The sequence below is a fragment of the Geotrypetes seraphini genome, chromosome 17, assembly GCF_902459505.1.
Source record: "Geotrypetes seraphini chromosome 17, aGeoSer1.1, whole genome shotgun sequence".
NCBI classification, from domain to species: domain Eukaryota; kingdom Metazoa; phylum Chordata; class Amphibia; order Gymnophiona; family Dermophiidae; genus Geotrypetes; species Geotrypetes seraphini.
The window spans coordinates 46,835,005-46,850,895 of record NC_047100.1 but is presented as its reverse complement, the minus strand read 5'-3'; the positions used below and the strand labels follow the sequence as shown (position 1 = coordinate 46,850,895).

Genomic DNA, 15,891 nt, shown 5'->3' with positions numbered 1-15,891 from the left:
CACCGCTACAGTGAGCCATGCTGGTTTCTTGTTCTTTTTCCTCTTGGATCCCTTGTTGATACGCGGTATACATAGACTTTGTGCCTCGGTGACTGTGTCCTTAAAAAGGGACCATGCTTGCTCTAGCATTTTTACAGTGCTTATCCTCTTCTTAATCTTCTTCCCCACCATGAGTCTCATCCCTTCGTTATTCCCTTTTCGGAAGTTCAGTGTCATGGCCGTTGTTCTGGATCAATGCTTTGCCCCTGTGTCCAGGTTGAAGTGGACCATATTGTGATCACTGCTTCCCAGCAGCGTCCCTTCTACTTCTATACCTTGCGTCGGTCCTCGTAGTACCTTTAGAATTAAGTCCTGAATCGTATTTCCTCTCGTATTTTCCTTGATAAGTTGTTCAATTCTGGAGGCCACACCTTCAAAAAGATATGAAAAGGATGGAGTCGATCCATAGGAAAGCTACTAAAATGGTGTGTGGCCTTCATGATAAGGTGTATTGGGACAGACTTAAAGATCTCAGTCTGGAAGAAAGGCGGGAGAGGGGAGAAATGATAGAGATGTTTAAATAATATAAATGTGCATGAGTCAAGTCTCTTTCATATGAAAGGAAACTCTAGCGCTGTTAATAAATAGCTTCTAACTTTGTTAATTCTACTTAATTTGTAACATCTTTTAACCATTGTAAACCACATAGAACTTCACGATCCTGCGGTATATAAACTGTTATTATTATTATTATTATATATTATTATTATATAGTAAAAAAAATGCTTTTTCAATCTCCATATGCTAAGAAAAGTTAGATCCTGCTTCCACCAACAACATTTCGCCGTCCTTGTCCAATCCATCATTCTATCCCGACTCGATTACTGCAACTCCATCTTTCTAAGCCTAACAAAGAAACATCTTCTCAGACTTCAGCGGATTCAGAACACCGCAGCTAAATTAATCTTCGCAAAAGGCAAATTTGACCACGTTTCCCCGCTTCTGTCTAAGCTTCACTGGCTCCCAGTCTTCCTCAGGGTTCGCTACAAATGCGCTTGTCTTACCTTCAAATCTCTTCACGGCATCCTTCCTCCCCTCTTCCCACTATCTTGGCTCTCGAGCACTCACTCCACCAGACCCACTCAGAAATTCAAACTATCCTTCCCTTCTCTAATTGGCATCACCCATACAGGAAAACATGGTACATCCCTCCTCTTCAGGATCACTGAGCTGTGGAACAGCTTTACGGCCCATCTTCGGAGTTCGACCTCCCTCCAACACTTCAGAAAACATCTGAAAACCTGGCTTTTCACCAAAATGTAACCACTCCCTCCCTCTCCATTATTCTATGTACCTCCTCCATCCTTGTTCACCTTACCTCTTCCCCCTTCCATTGTAGTTCCTCCTCTTTATTTTTAATCCCTGTAAACCGTGTCGAGCTCCACTTCTGTGGAGATGACGCGGTATATAAACTTAAGGTTTAGTTTAGTTTAGTTTAGTTTATTATTTCAATACGAGGGCATAGGATGAAGTTAAGAGGCTCCAGAGTAATCTGAGGAAATACTTTATTATGGAAAGGTTGGTAGATGCGTGGAACAGTTTCTGAGAAGAGGGGGTGGAGACAGAGACTGTGTCTGAATTCAAGAGGGCCTGGGAGAGAGAAAGAGATAATGGTTGGTGCGGATGGGCAGACTAGATGGGCCATTTGGCCTTTATCTGCCAACATGTTCTATGGATTCTTGATTCTATCTCAAATCCTGCTGCTAGTCTAGTCACTATCCTTCATTTCAGTACAATGTTTGCATCTTGCCTCTTTTGTTGATTTCAGCTGCACTGTTTCCCTGCCACCAGCTGTTTCTTTTCAGCATGTTCACTTATCATTCTTGGAAAGGTGTGCCTAAAAATCCCTATACAACTGTTGGAAGAAAGGAAGCTGCTCACTGATGGCTTTCAAACCTCACTTATTTCTAGATGAAGTAGGGTCCAGGGTCCAAAGCTTTTCAGCGGACTGAGTCCTAGAGGTTTTTATGTGGTTTGCCAAGTTTTAATATTATTTTAATATTAATAAAGTCCATCTCAGGAACATCATTTCTCCACATTGTTTTTTGTTTCTTCTTGGATTTGTCTGTGGAGATCATTGAGTCAATTCTCTTGTTTTCGTGGACAGAGAGAAGCAATGAGTTTTCTACTATTTAAAGGAAGGACATTATCTGAGAGACCCTCTCCCAAGAACTTAAAATAGTTAAACTAGGAGCTATAAAAAGCTTACTACCCAAAGCTTGGCTGCATACTCTCATTCCTGCACATAAAAGGTCAGGCCTGATTCCCAGCACTTTGAAATCATCGTGAGTTTGCTTTAGAGTCAGACTGGCATATTGCGCTTGGCGTCATTATACATTTAAAAAACAAACATGATTCTCTCTTTACCAGGGACCCAGGAGGCTCTGGTTTATTTCTGGGTGTATCCTGCACTTGATGTTTTTCTTTCTTTTTTTTTTGCTTCAGTGTTTTCTTGTCTCTCGAGTTTCCAGCTGAACCAGTAGCTGTCCTAACTGGGGCCATGGTGCTGAGTTTTCATTTACAGGTACCCAGGAATTGTCCCTGTTTTCATTCCCTATTTCCAACCAAACTCCATCAATACTAGTGACAATCCTGTAGCAAAGAAGAGTTTAACCTTGACCCCTCAACAACATGGTAAAAGCAGGGCTGGATTAACATTATATTGGGCCCTAAGCAAACATATTTGTGGCCCTCTCCCCACACCATCATTTCACCTCTCCATAAGAAGCAGAGAAAAATGCAGAGTCTAGGTGCAGGTATGCTAGCAGTAAGCTCTATTGAGCAGGGATTGTCTCATGTTTTAATGTACTGCGCTGCGTATGTCTAACAGTGCTATAAAAATAAGTAGAAGTAGTAGTTTGTGAGTGAGCGTGGGGACCAAGCACATTTATGAATGGAGAAGTTTTGTGGTTCGAGCTGGAGAGATGCCAAGTTACCCAGTTCCAGGAGGGAAATTCTGAACCAGTCCTAGATTTCTTCAACCTTATCCTGGTACATTATGGAACCCAATGGGTTGGATTCTAAAAAACAGCTGCTGATCACATGTCGGTCATGCATTGGCAAGGTTTGTAGAATTGCGGCTTCGTGAAAGGTAGGTGCCAGAAATGTAGGCCAGGGTTTTCAAGGTTAGGGTTACCATATGGCTCTAGTAGCCTGTTCTCATGGTGGCCAATCCAGGTCACTAGTACCTGGCCAAAACCCAAACAGTAGCAAGCAGTAGCAAACAAAACCCAAGCAGTGGCTTCCCCTATGTCTTTCTCAATAACAGACTATGGACTTTTCCTCCAGGAACTTGTCCAAACCTTTCTTAAAACCAGCTACGCTATCAACTCTTAACACATCCTCTGGCAATGCATTCCAAAGCTTAACTATTCTCTGAGTGAAAAAAAATTTCCTCCTATTGATTTTGAAAGTATTTCCCTGTAACTTCATCGAGTGTCCCCTTAGTTTTTGAATTTTTGACAGAGTGAAAAATCAATCCACTTGTAACCGTTCTACTCCACTCAGGATTTTGTAGACTTCAATCATATCTCCCCTCAGCCTACTCTTTTCCAAGCTGAAGAGTCCTAACCTTTTTAGTCTTTCCTCATAACGAGAGGAGTTCCATCCCCTTTATCATCTTGGTTGCTCTTCTTTGAACCTTTCCTAGTGCCACTATAGCTTTCTTGAGATAAGGAGATCAGAACTGAATACAATATTCCGGGTTAGGTCGCACCATGGAGTGATACAGAGGTATTATAACATTCCTACTTTTGTTAACCATTCCTTTTTTAATAATTCCTAGCATCTTGTTTGCTTTTTTTGGCCGCTGCCACACATTGGGCGGAAGGTTTCATCGTATCGTCTACAATGACACCCAGATCCTTTTCTTGGGTGCTAACCCACAAGGTGATTCGAGTTATTCTTCCAATGTGCATCACTTTGCATTTGTCCACATTAAATTTCATCTGCCACTTGGATGCCCAGTCTTCCAATTTCCTAAGGTCCGCCTGCAATTTTTCACAATCCGCATGCGTTTTAAGAACATTGAACATTTAGTGTCATCTGCAAATTTAATCACTTCACTTGTCATTCCAATTTCCAGATCATTTATAAATAAGTTAAATAAGTCCCAGTACAGACCCCTGTGGCACTCCACTGTACTTTTCTCCATTGAGAAAAATGGCCATTTAATCCTATCCTTTGTTTTCTTTCCAATAACCAAGTCTTAATTCACAATTGAACTTTCCCTCCTATCCCATGATTCTAATTTTTTCAGGTGCCTCATGAGGAACTTTGTCAAAAGCTTTCTGATTATCTAGATACACTACATCACCCAGCTCGCCTTTATCACGTTTGTTCACACCTTCAAAGAAGTCAAGCAAATTTGTCTTTGTTTGCCGCGAATTGCAGGTTTAAGTTCATTTCATAGCAATGCACAGTAATTTTCACTGCCTGTGTTCTTGGTAATGTACCAGAATAGGCCCCTTCATGTCCCAAAAGACAGTTAACATGATTTTTTGGGAGGAGGGCTGCTGTTTGAATTTCTTCTTCACTGGAGAAGATGGATGTCTCCAACTCCATGCTTTGTCTTTTGCTCTCTGGGTTGTAGTGATGCACCCATGTCTTGTCGCTGGTGACAGTTCTCGCCAGAATACGTGGATCTTCTTTATACCGTCTCAGGAACTGGGTTGAAACCTCCACACACTTGTTGCTTGTGCAGATCACTCAGCTGTTTGTGACATAATATTATTCATGTTTTAGGCCCCCTTTTATCAAGCTGCATTAAGAATTTTTATCACTGGCTGCTGCGGTAAAAGCTCCGAAGCTCATAGGAATTCTATGAGTGTCAGAGCTTTTACCGCAGCAGCTGGTGATAAAAAAAACCCTAACATGGGTTTACAGTTTGTGCGTTTCTCGTAACCTGCATATGCAGGTAAGGCTAGTCTCAGTTAGGGCACTAGTCTTTGACCTAAAGGCCATGGCGGGAGCGGACTGCTGGGCACGATGGACCACTGGTCTGACCCAGCAGCGGCAATTCTTATGTTCTTATAGTATTGCTTTGCAAATTAATTAGGACAGTATTAAAATGATATTGAATGTAAGAATAGCTATATTGGGTCAGACCAATGGTCCATCCAGCCCAGTATCCTATTTTCACAGTGGTCAATCCAGGTCACAAGTACCTGGGGAAACCTCAAATAGCAGCTACAGTCCATTCCCTGCTCCCCATCCCAGGGCAAGCAGTGGCTTTCCTGCGTCTGTCTCAATAGCGCTATAGAAGTGATTAGTACTGTAGTAGCCTTTTCCTCCAGGAACTTGTCCAAACTTTACATTTTCGGAGGAGACCTTCTGATGCCAGCAGATATTCTCCATCTCCACCCCCTTTTAAATAATTCTTTCCAACGGCGGATGAGGTTGGCAAAGAGAAAAAGATACCGACGCCGAGAAAACCCCCCCTATCGCGAATGGAAATTTCTGTGGCTTTGACTGGTCCTTCCCTTGAGGGGCGGGAGAGCACGAGAGCCGTGAGGCGGGGCTTCACAGGGAAGGGGCTCAACCATGCGCAAAGGCAGGGGGGTTATAGAGGGAAAGAAACGAGAAGATGAAAGCAGCTCGTTAAGGGAACGGTTTGTTTTGAAAGCTAGGACGCATTTTCGGCTTCGGAAAACCGCGGTTTTCTTAAGTAGTCTGCGAGGGGGGAAATTGGCTGGTTTCTAGGACCCGCAGTAATAGCGATGCACCCCTTCGTGTAAACGGCACGATTCCCTTTTTCAGGCCGGAACGTTTTTGGCGGCGCGTTCGCTCGGACGCGCGCGCGCACGCCCTCCTCGGATTGGGGTTGGCGGTTGTTGGGTGACGTGCCTCAGCTCGCGCGCTGGAGTTACCGGGGGGGCGTCGTCGTCAGGTGGTGGTGACGGCGGCGGCGGAAGTTAAGTTGGGGGAGACCCCGGAACGGCTGCTGCTGGCGCGTGAGGCCAAGTTTCGGCGCTGGCAAGCGGGAGCCGCCCGGGGGGGGGGAGGTCCTTCGGGAGCGATGTCCGCACCTGCTGCCTCTCTTCGGGATGGTGAGTTCGCCTTTAATCCGCTGCTTTCGCCTTCGGCCATTACCTAGTGCCGGGGGCTCCCGCTTCCTCTCTTAGTTGTCCGAGTGGCGGCCTATTACTTTTTATAGCCGCAGCTGGTCCTAAAAAAAGGCCTGGGGGGGGGGGAGGGGGAAGCAGGAATTGGCCTTATTTTTCTAGCAGGAGGTGCTGCTTCTCGCCTATGGAGGAGAAGGGTCGAGTTAATCAGTAATGTGTAGGTTTGGGCTCGAGCCATACCTGCATTTCGACCCACTGTGGAGCTGCTTGTGCAGGGGGGAAGGGGAAGTAAGGTGGTCGGACGAGACGACCCCCCCCCCCTTGTCCTTTGCTTGCAAGTCTTTCAGAAGCTCCTTTGTTGCACCAGAGATCTGGCTGGCACTGGGAGTGTGTGCAGGCCTTAAAATGCAATAAGATCTATATATATTTTTGTTTTTCTTAAAGACATGCTAACGAATTGTATTGTGGCAAGAGTGAGGATATTTTAAGGCGGTCTTATGTTGTATAAGGGTAACTAAAAATCGGCAGAGGCTTTCCCAAGAATTGTCATGTTCGAGGGCATGACAATTTAATTTCAACTTTGTGCTTATGAAACTGCCTTCTCCATTTGGAAATTGAATTTAGTATCTTAATATTGCATCTGTTAGATCACTTCTGTTGGACACCTAGTTAATGAGTTATTGGTTCACTGCAGACAAGATTATATATATTTTTTTAAACCTCTGTAGTTCCTTTTAGAATGAGTAATTTCAGGTGCTTGTTTGAAGCTGTGACTGTCTTTAAAGCATGAATTTAGAAACCTTTCATTTGGAAGAGTGCAGTACAGACATGCTATATAATCACATAAGGAGAGAAGCCCTTGGGAAAATCTAAACTTGCTAAACTTTTTTTCTTTGGTTTTTTTAAGATGTTTTTCCCCAAGTATTTTTATTCTTTCCAAATCTATGGTAACAGAATGGCAGTGGCAGACTAGAATGAGGGTTCCTCCCTCTCCCCACCTGAAAAAAAGGGCTGTACCATGGTCTTGTCCATTCCTGCCAGCAGATGGAGGTAGAAAACTGATCTTTTCCTGTGACATCACTGGTATAAGGAGGGTTTGTGCTCACTCATTAGATAACTCCAGATTTTTTCAGTAGATGGTAGTCTAGGGTCCTTGGTCTAACTCTCAGAAATGAAGGCTGGTGTTATAAGAATTACCGCTGCTGGGTCAGACCAGTGGGCCATCGTGCCCAGCAGTCCGCTCTTGTGGCAGCCCTTAGGTCAAAGATCAGTGCCCTAACTGAGTCTAGCCTTACCTATATACGTTCTGGTTCAGCAGGAACTTGTCTAACTTTGTCTTGAATCCCTGGAGGGTGTTTTCCCCTATACAGTTTGGCCCAGTCTACCAGCTGGATCCTTGGACCTGATGAAGCATGCAGTATTGTTTTGCTGCTCTCAAGTTCTCATCCTTGTATGATCACTTGGTGAGGCATATGACTTAGCCCTGCCACAGGAAGTGTGGGTTCCCATCTTCCCTTGCTGCCCTTGTATCTTGTGGAGTTCTGCACCCCCCTCTGCCCACTCCCTTATAGCTCCAGGAATACAAGATTGATTGACTGGGTTTGCCTGGTATAGCATTATTACGTTGTTTAGGAAATAAAACTAATTAAAAACCTTGAGGAGCAAATTAGGTCTCGGTGCATTATGCATGCCTGCTGCCTGGCACTGGTAGACCTGCCTGGCACTGGTAGACCCACAGAACGCCACAGCTGCACTAGCCTTAGAGGAAAGGACTCCCAGAGTACTTTTTGATATTCCTGTCTAGAGGTAGGACCTATGGCCCCAATGTCTGGCAGGGATGAAGGCCATTTAGGGCTTTCTCATGCTGCAATGTATGTTGAAGGGGGGGGCCTGGTTACTGGGGATGTCCCAATGGAGCCCTGAACCTCATGTGACTCCAGCACCTCATCCTGTTGACTAAGCAGATTCTGGCAGCAGAGACTGAATTCCCCTTCAAGTGGAGGGACCTTTAGATTTTTGGAGGATTCTGTTAGAGATCCACCTACCCCCCAACCTGGTGCCAAATGATGCCAGCGGACCAGGGTCTGTCTGGGGTTCCAGTGGTGGTGGAGCCCACTTTTGGCAATAAGACCCTTCTGGCTGATCCTCCAGAATAAGGTCTCCTAGAGATGGTTGCCCAAGGTTAGACACGAGCTGGCCTGTCCTATGCCAGTCACCTTCATTGTCTCCCCCATGTGGCTTGGAGATAAAGTGATGAGCATTTAGAACAGGACTTAGTGAGGGAACATGGATTGTATTGGATGGCTGATATACCATCTAATAAAGATTGCTAGCTATACAATCAGCTTTAAATGCCAAATTACGTGAAAGAGCGAAGGTGAATGCCTAATAGAACCTATTATTTATTTATTTATTTTAAAAAATTTCTATACCGTTTACAACTAAATGGTGTACAAGGTATACATAATCTTAAAACATCATAAAAAAGACATACAAAAGATCTTAAAACTCATAGCTAAAAAAATGCTAGCAAAGCTTTACATAAAAAACAAACCTTAAAAGTGATAAATATTAATATTGTGTCGTGGATACAAATTAATATCATAACTGTGGATTTCAAACGATTCATCAAGTTTACTTAAGAAGAGAGTTTGACTAAAAGAAAGCATCAACAAACAAGCTTTGTGTTCAGAGTAACAAATTTAGAACACATCCTTGGCTCGGCCCAAACACCATAGAATCTCAGAGATAATCAGTGATAGAATATCTTTAGAAGTTCGTATATATAAATTGCTAATGGCTTAACTTTATTTTTTTTTTTCCAGCAGCTTTATTCAGATCAGAATGTAGGCGAGTCATCCCATCATTTTAATTTAGATAATTTAGCGCTCCCTGGTTAACTGAAGTGGAATTGGAAACTCTTGATTCCCCTTCTGTTATCGGGCATTAAAATGGTGTTTCAGTCTCTTACACTGAGTAAATCCACTGGTCCAGACAGGTATTCCGTGAATTTTCATTTGCTTGAGTCCCAAATAGCTGTGGCGTTGAGATGATATTTTGCATGCGTCAATGGGGGAGGGGGGTGGGAAACCTTACCACCAGAGACTAATCAGGCTCTGTCACCCTTATTTCAAAACTAGGCAAAGATCATAATCTTGTGATGACATATAGACCAGTATCTTTATTTCTTTATTTAATTCGATTTCTATCCCGTCCTCCCAGTAGCTCAGAACGGGTTACAAGCAAACATTCACAGTGGAATACATTTGGACAGTACAAAGACTATACGGCAACTTATTGATTGAATGTTGACTTAAAATTCTGGCAGAAATTAAGGCCTAGTGATATCCTGCCCCGCCTCATTTATAAATATGAAGTGGGCATTGTCAATGTAAGGTAGATTTTGACAGCCTGGGAATATTGTCGCATAAAAAGGAGGCACTGACTCTTAGTTGTGATGCAGAATAAACCTTTGGTTTGGTTTCATGGCTTTCTATACTATTGTATTTCTATACTATTGCCTCCTGAGGTCTCTGATCTCTGTATTTCCTCTGAATATCTACTTATTGTATTTCGCTGAATGTCCAGCACTCTTGATTGTAAACCGCCTAGAAGTCGCAAGATTGTGGCGGTATAGAAGAATAAAGTGATTATTATTATTATTTCTTTGTCATGTTTTGGAACCATTTTAGTTTCACAGGATATTTTTTGTAAATCATATGTTCACTATCTAATGACTCCAGGGCTGCAGTTGTGGCAAATGGTGCCTATGCTTCCACTTTTTCCAGTGAATACAGGCTGTCACCTTTCCCAAAACTACTTGTCCTTTTTATGAAGCTGCTATTGCAAAGTGTTGATACAACTGGGGATATTTGGAGTGAATTGGTGGTGGTGGTGGGGGTCTAACTTTTTTTTTTTTTTTGTAAGGTGGCTTTTACTGATGTTTGTTTTATAATACTCACTAGATTTGTTTTTGTTCATTCAATTTTCTATAGCGTTCTCCCAGGGTAGCTCAGAACGGTTTACATGAATTTATTCAGTTATCCAAGCATTTTCCCCTGTCTGTCCCGACAGGCTCACAATCTGTCCAATAATGCTCTTCAATCTGTCCTGTTCATCTTTTTGATTCCTTTGGGCCTCTAGCAGGATTTAAGTTGAATGATCAAAAAAATAGTGACTAATCCAGTAAACACCATCCTCTTCTACGAAACCACGCTAGTGGTTTTTAATGCAGAGAGCCGCGCTGAATGCCCTGCGCTGCTGCTGACGCTCATTGAGTTCTTATGAGCGTTGGGAGCAGCGCGGCTCCCTGCGTTAGAAACCGCTAGTGTGGTTTCGTAGAAGAGGGGGAATGTCTGCAGTCTTTGCTAGACTGAGTGTTCCATTTTGGGGGAGGGGCGCAAAGCCACTAGAAACCTGGGTATGCAGTTACGGAAGTTGCTCGAAAAAATATATGAAGTAAATACCTTCCTTTTTTTTTTTTTTTTTTTTGCATTTTTAAATACCTATTTATCAGAAAAAGGACACAGAAAATGGAATTACAAGGTAATTAGGTATCAATAAATCACAAGGATAATGAAAAAAAAAAAAAATCCAACTAGCCCACTTCAAGATAACTGATATTACAAAAGAAATAAGAAAACATGAAGAATATCAGTTAGGATAACTCTAATATATTAGACAGCATTGTCTTTCTTTTCTCCCTGACCCTCATTATGGTATTTCTTATTGCTTTAACTGTAGTGAATCCCAAAGATGCAAACACTTGCACGGAAATTTAAGGAAAAAAGTGGTGCTAAGATTTCAAGGCCAAAATGACTTTGACTAAGTTGTGTGGCCCTAGTAACATCTGGAAATATCAATTTTAAAACCTTTATTTCTTAGCTTCGCTCACCACTTTGCAGAAAAGGGTTATCTCTTCCTACCAGCAGGTGGAGGTAGAGAAAACATTGAATTCTACTAGTGGCATCCCTGGATATGCTGTGGTGCCCTCTGAAAAGATTCCTGTGGTTTTTTTTCTATCTTAAGAATAGCCATACTGGGTCAGACCAGTGGTCTGTCTAGCCCAATATACTGTTTCCACAGTGGCCAATTCAGGTTACAAGTATTTGGCAGAAACCCAAATAGAAGCAAGCAGTGGCTTCCCCGTGTGTCTCAGTAGTAGGCTGGACTTTTCCTCCAGGAACTTGTCCAAACCTTTTTTAAACCCAGGTACCCTAACCACTGTTACCAGAGCTTAAATATTTTTTGAGCGAAATATTTCCTCCTATTTGTTTTAAATGCATTTCCATGTAACTTCGAGTGTCCCCTACTCTTTTTGTAAGTTTTGAAACAGTAAAACAATTCATTCTTATCCATTCTGTACAACTCAGGATTTTGTAGAGCTTAATCATCTCCCCTCAGCTGTCTCTTTTTCCAAACTGAAGAGTCCTAACCTCTTTAGCCTTTCCTCATATGAGAGGAGTTCATCCCCTTAATCATTTTGGTCGCTCTTCTTTGAACCTTTTCTAATTCCACATTTTTAATTTTTGTTTTGAGAGAGTAACCAGAATTGAATGCAATCCTCAAGGTGAGGTTGCACCATGGAGCAACACAGAGGCATTGTGCTCAAATGATTTGTATTGAGGCAAACTTACACAGATACAGCTTTTACAGATGGACGAAACAAAGCTCAGAATTAACAAATGGAGAAAAATACAATCTAAAAAAATATCCCCAACCCCCCCCCTTTCTGGAGTCTCACACAGCAGCATTATAATAATCTTGGGTTTTATTTACCATCCCTAGCAACATGTTTTCTTTTGGCTGCCACCGTACATTGGGTGCATGGTTTCAGCATATTGTCTACGATGACACCTAAATCTTTTTCTTGGGTACTGACTAGAGAATGGCACGGGGACAGAGTTTGATCCTGTTCCCGAGGACTATCTCCTCATTTGAACAATGATTTTATATTTCAATCTTTTTATTAAAGTATTAAAAGGGACAATATTTTGTAAACTGTTTATAAATCAGAAATAGAGCCTTTTATTTCTATCAGATTTTGGTACAACCTTCCCAAAGATTCAGTTGCCTATGTTATCTGGGAAGGTAATTGGATTGTCTTTCAGACAGGGGTGTAGAAGACCATCTCTGTGCAGCTCTGCTAGGCTTTCCTATGCCAGGTGCTGATGTTCCGGAGGCAGGTATAGCGTTTTTATTCTGAGCTTTGTGGGGGTTCGACCGGGTCTTTACTTTGCCCCTGCCATGGTTATCTGGCCACTGTGGATATGGGGCGAGCTAGTGAACCATAGAACAGAGGACCCAGGCCCATAAGCCACTCTAACCACTATTTCAGTGGTGGAAAATGTGAGCCTACCAAACTCCTCAAACCCTACTCTACTGGCATATAGGTGCCACCTACGGCCATAAGGGCTACTGGGGTTGTAGACAGGTGGGTATAGTGGGTTTTGTAGTGTTGGGGGGGCTCACCATGATCTATAAGGGAGTTGTGTTGAGATTTTTGTGACATTCACAGCAGTGCCCTATAAGGTGCCCCATTGCTCAGTTGCTATGTTTGGGTGGCCAGTCCATCGCAATGCTGGCCCCTCCCATGTCCAAAAGTCTTGTTTTGGACGTTCATTTTTGGTTGAGAATGTGGTATAAAGATAGACATGGTGGCGGTTAGGACAATCAAATGCCTGGACATATAGATAGATGATTTTCGAAAAAAAATTATTTTAGATGGACTTTTTGAGAATGAACATTTTGCCACTGCTGACTTTGGCTCCCTATGTCCAAATCAGACTTAGACATTTCTTTTGATTATTCCCTTCCATGTGTTCAAAAGAGGCATAAAAGCTACCATGATATTGTGAAACAAACAAACCCTTTGTGGAGGACTACAAAACAGGCATAAAGTTCATAAAAACAATTAGCCCAAAACATAAGAACAGCAGAAACAAAAGTGATTATTTTAAAAGCATAAGTGTAACAAAATCCTACCTCTCTGGATAAATAGAATTAGAAATAAAACTAGAACCTTAATAAAATACATATCTTAAAACATGAGTGCACTGTGTACAATAAAACTGGTTGTAAGATGCATAAGAGAGAACATGCAAGGTAAAAAAAAAAAGGCCATGTTTCTAATAATGTTGTCTGGGCAGAAGAAACACCACATTAGATAAATGGAATATAGTCAGCATCTGATTTAGTCTTACCAAGACCCTGGCCGCTCATCCAGTTTGGGTGCAATACCCCTGCACCTCTCAGACATAGGTTTTTGTGTGTGTGTTGTTTTTAACTCGGGCAAAGCTAATTAGGTTTAAACGTTATTCCTTTCTGCACAGCATAAAGCGATTGTTGGGGGGAGGGGGGGAAGAAATTCCAGAGTGCAACCGAGAGAGCAGGGGGATTAGCACAAGTGGCAAGGCAGGCCCATATACACCAGCCACGTGGCAGAGCATGCCTGCTAGTGTTTGCAAGAACTGGCACATCAGCATTCCCCCTGTAATTTCCCCACCTGAGCACAGTAGAGATAGGTTATAGAGCTAGTCAGGGACTACTGCTCAGGCAATGGGCCTGATGGCCCGCCGCGCGAGCGGACCGCTGGTCGAGATGGACCTCTGGTCTGCCTCAGTGGAGGCAACTTCTTATGTTCTTGTCCAGTTTGTCTGCCTTGACTAGACTGTAAGCTCTTTTGAGCAGGGACTGTCTCTTCTATGTTTTGATGTACACCACTTCGTATGTCTAGTAGCGCTATAGAAATAATTAGTAGTAGTAATCTGCTAGCTCTCCGATTGACTACTCAAAACGCAACAAAATATATAGCGAGAAGGGTTGTATGTTTTTGTTTTGATGGTTTTAGGTTGCTGGTGTTTCAAGGCAAAGTCTCAAATGTGAAAGCTTAGTTGAAAGTCGGTTTTGAGCCTTTGGAGTGACTCCTTACTTTATATGGATTTCCAAACTTTTTGCAACTCCCTTTTTGACATGGACAATTTGGAGGATTTGTAGCTGCAATTGCCACTCTTTAAACAGCATTTTGTGAGGCTGCAGTCGGGCTGCTTTTAAGCTTGCAGTGTAATTGAAGCAGCTGGACTCTTGGTGTTAAGCTAAGTATTTGTTTATTTTAGGACTTTCCATTGCTTTTGCGACTGTGTTCTCAGGAACTTTGCTTGTGATCCATTTCCCCTCTTTATTTTTGTGTGTTTATTGTAGACTTCAGTAGAAAGTAGAGTTCTTATGACAAATGTTTGTTCCAGCTCCTAAATCACTGTTTCTTGTACAATCCTGATCTATTCCTGGACAAGTGGGTTATGCATCCCATACATAATTTTTTCAGCCTGCCTCTCTTACCTCGGGACTGCACTCAGGTTTCCAGTTGCTTTCCTACAAGTGAGAGAGTAGGAGTTAGTCTTTTCTGCTCTCGTTTAATTTTTCTTCTACTCAGTATTTTTGTGTTTTTGCATCTTTGTGTGGGGACAGCTCTGGCTGTGGGAGATCACAGACTTTGTGGATAAAGTCTGTTTCCAAGGGGTTGGCTGCCTTGCAGTGCACCTCCTGGACAGCTTGCACTTCAGATTGGGGCTCAGGGGCTGTTCCCTTGGGAGCTGGCTCACCCCAGGCTGCATGGCTCCATGGAGGTGTGTCTGGGATCAGAATTGTCTGCGTTCCTCTGCAGGTCATGACGCGGTGCTTTCCGTAGGTAGTGGAGGTCCCCAGCCATTGGAGTCGGGCCAGAGGGGCAGTGAGAAGACCATCGGTCCAGTTTGCAAGGCTTGTTGAGGCAGAGGATCGTCCTGTAAGCTGCTTCAGCTTCCCTTTCTGCAGTTCTCAGCACAACGAGTACAGGGCTGACAGCTTGTCTCAGTGATTTTTTGGGGAGGCTCTTCAAGAGTGTGTTTTGGGTGGTACATTGTCAATAGCGCGCAAGACATTGGCAAAGAAAGAACAAGTGGAGAGTGCCAAGGTTGACGTGTTCTATTAATTCAAAATGAATACAGAAGCACATGAATTAAAACATATATATAAAAGATCTATAAACGTCATGTCCTTATATTGAAAAGATCCAGCTGATGACCTGACATGGTCCATGTTTCGGCACCCAGGTAGAGACCTGCCTCAGGGGTGTGTCAATTGGCCTGAAAAGAATACACTTAACATGAATAAAAACTCCATAATTCAAACCAAAATTATCATTTATCATTGAGAGAATTATATCAGAATTATGATTATCATTGAGAGAATAATATCAGAAAAATAAAATAATAATAATTTGTTCGGACAAGAATTTTCATTGACAGCGTCTTAAGAGTGGGAATTTTGAATTGGGCTCACCACCCCATTTGTTTTGATACAAGCACTTTATTCCATTTTGGGTTCCATGAAAAAGACAATGAAACATGGTCCGTGTCGGGACCCTCACAAAAACCAGTCGTCTTGCATGGGGCTATGTAGAAAAGTGATAACATAGAAGATGACGGCAGAAAAGGGCTACAGCCCATCAAGTCTGCCCACTCTGCTTACCCACCCCCTGTCTATGCCCTAATGACCCAATTTCCTTATCTTGACCCTCGTAGGGATCCCACATGGGTATCCCATTTATTCTTAAAGTCTGGCACGCTGTCTGCCTCGATCACCTGCACTGGAAGCTTGTTCCAATGATCAACCACTCTCTGTGAAGAAATACTTCTATTAAAGCTGTTAAATGTAGTTTGCCTTTACTTTTTGATTTACCCTCATGTATAGGAAATGAATAATATACTCTGTGCAGTGCTGCGTGCATCTGGTAGCACTATAGAAATAATTA

General features: G+C 42.7%; 1 protein-coding gene across 2 annotated transcripts in view; it reads left to right on the top strand.

The window, feature by feature from the left end:
* Positions 1-5,615: 5,615 nt before the first annotated feature.
* DAG1 (dystroglycan 1) overlaps positions 5,616-15,891 on the top strand; it is a 53,538-nt gene continuing 43,262 nt past the window's right edge. Inside the window, exon 1 of one of the 2 annotated variants that reach the window (XM_033926088.1) lies at positions 5,616-6,086. The gene's annotated coding sequence lies outside the window, so the exon portion shown is untranslated. Of the gene's footprint in view, positions 6,087-6,764; positions 7,152-15,891 lie in introns of those variants that run through there. The other variant, XM_033926089.1, reaches the window with a different exon arrangement.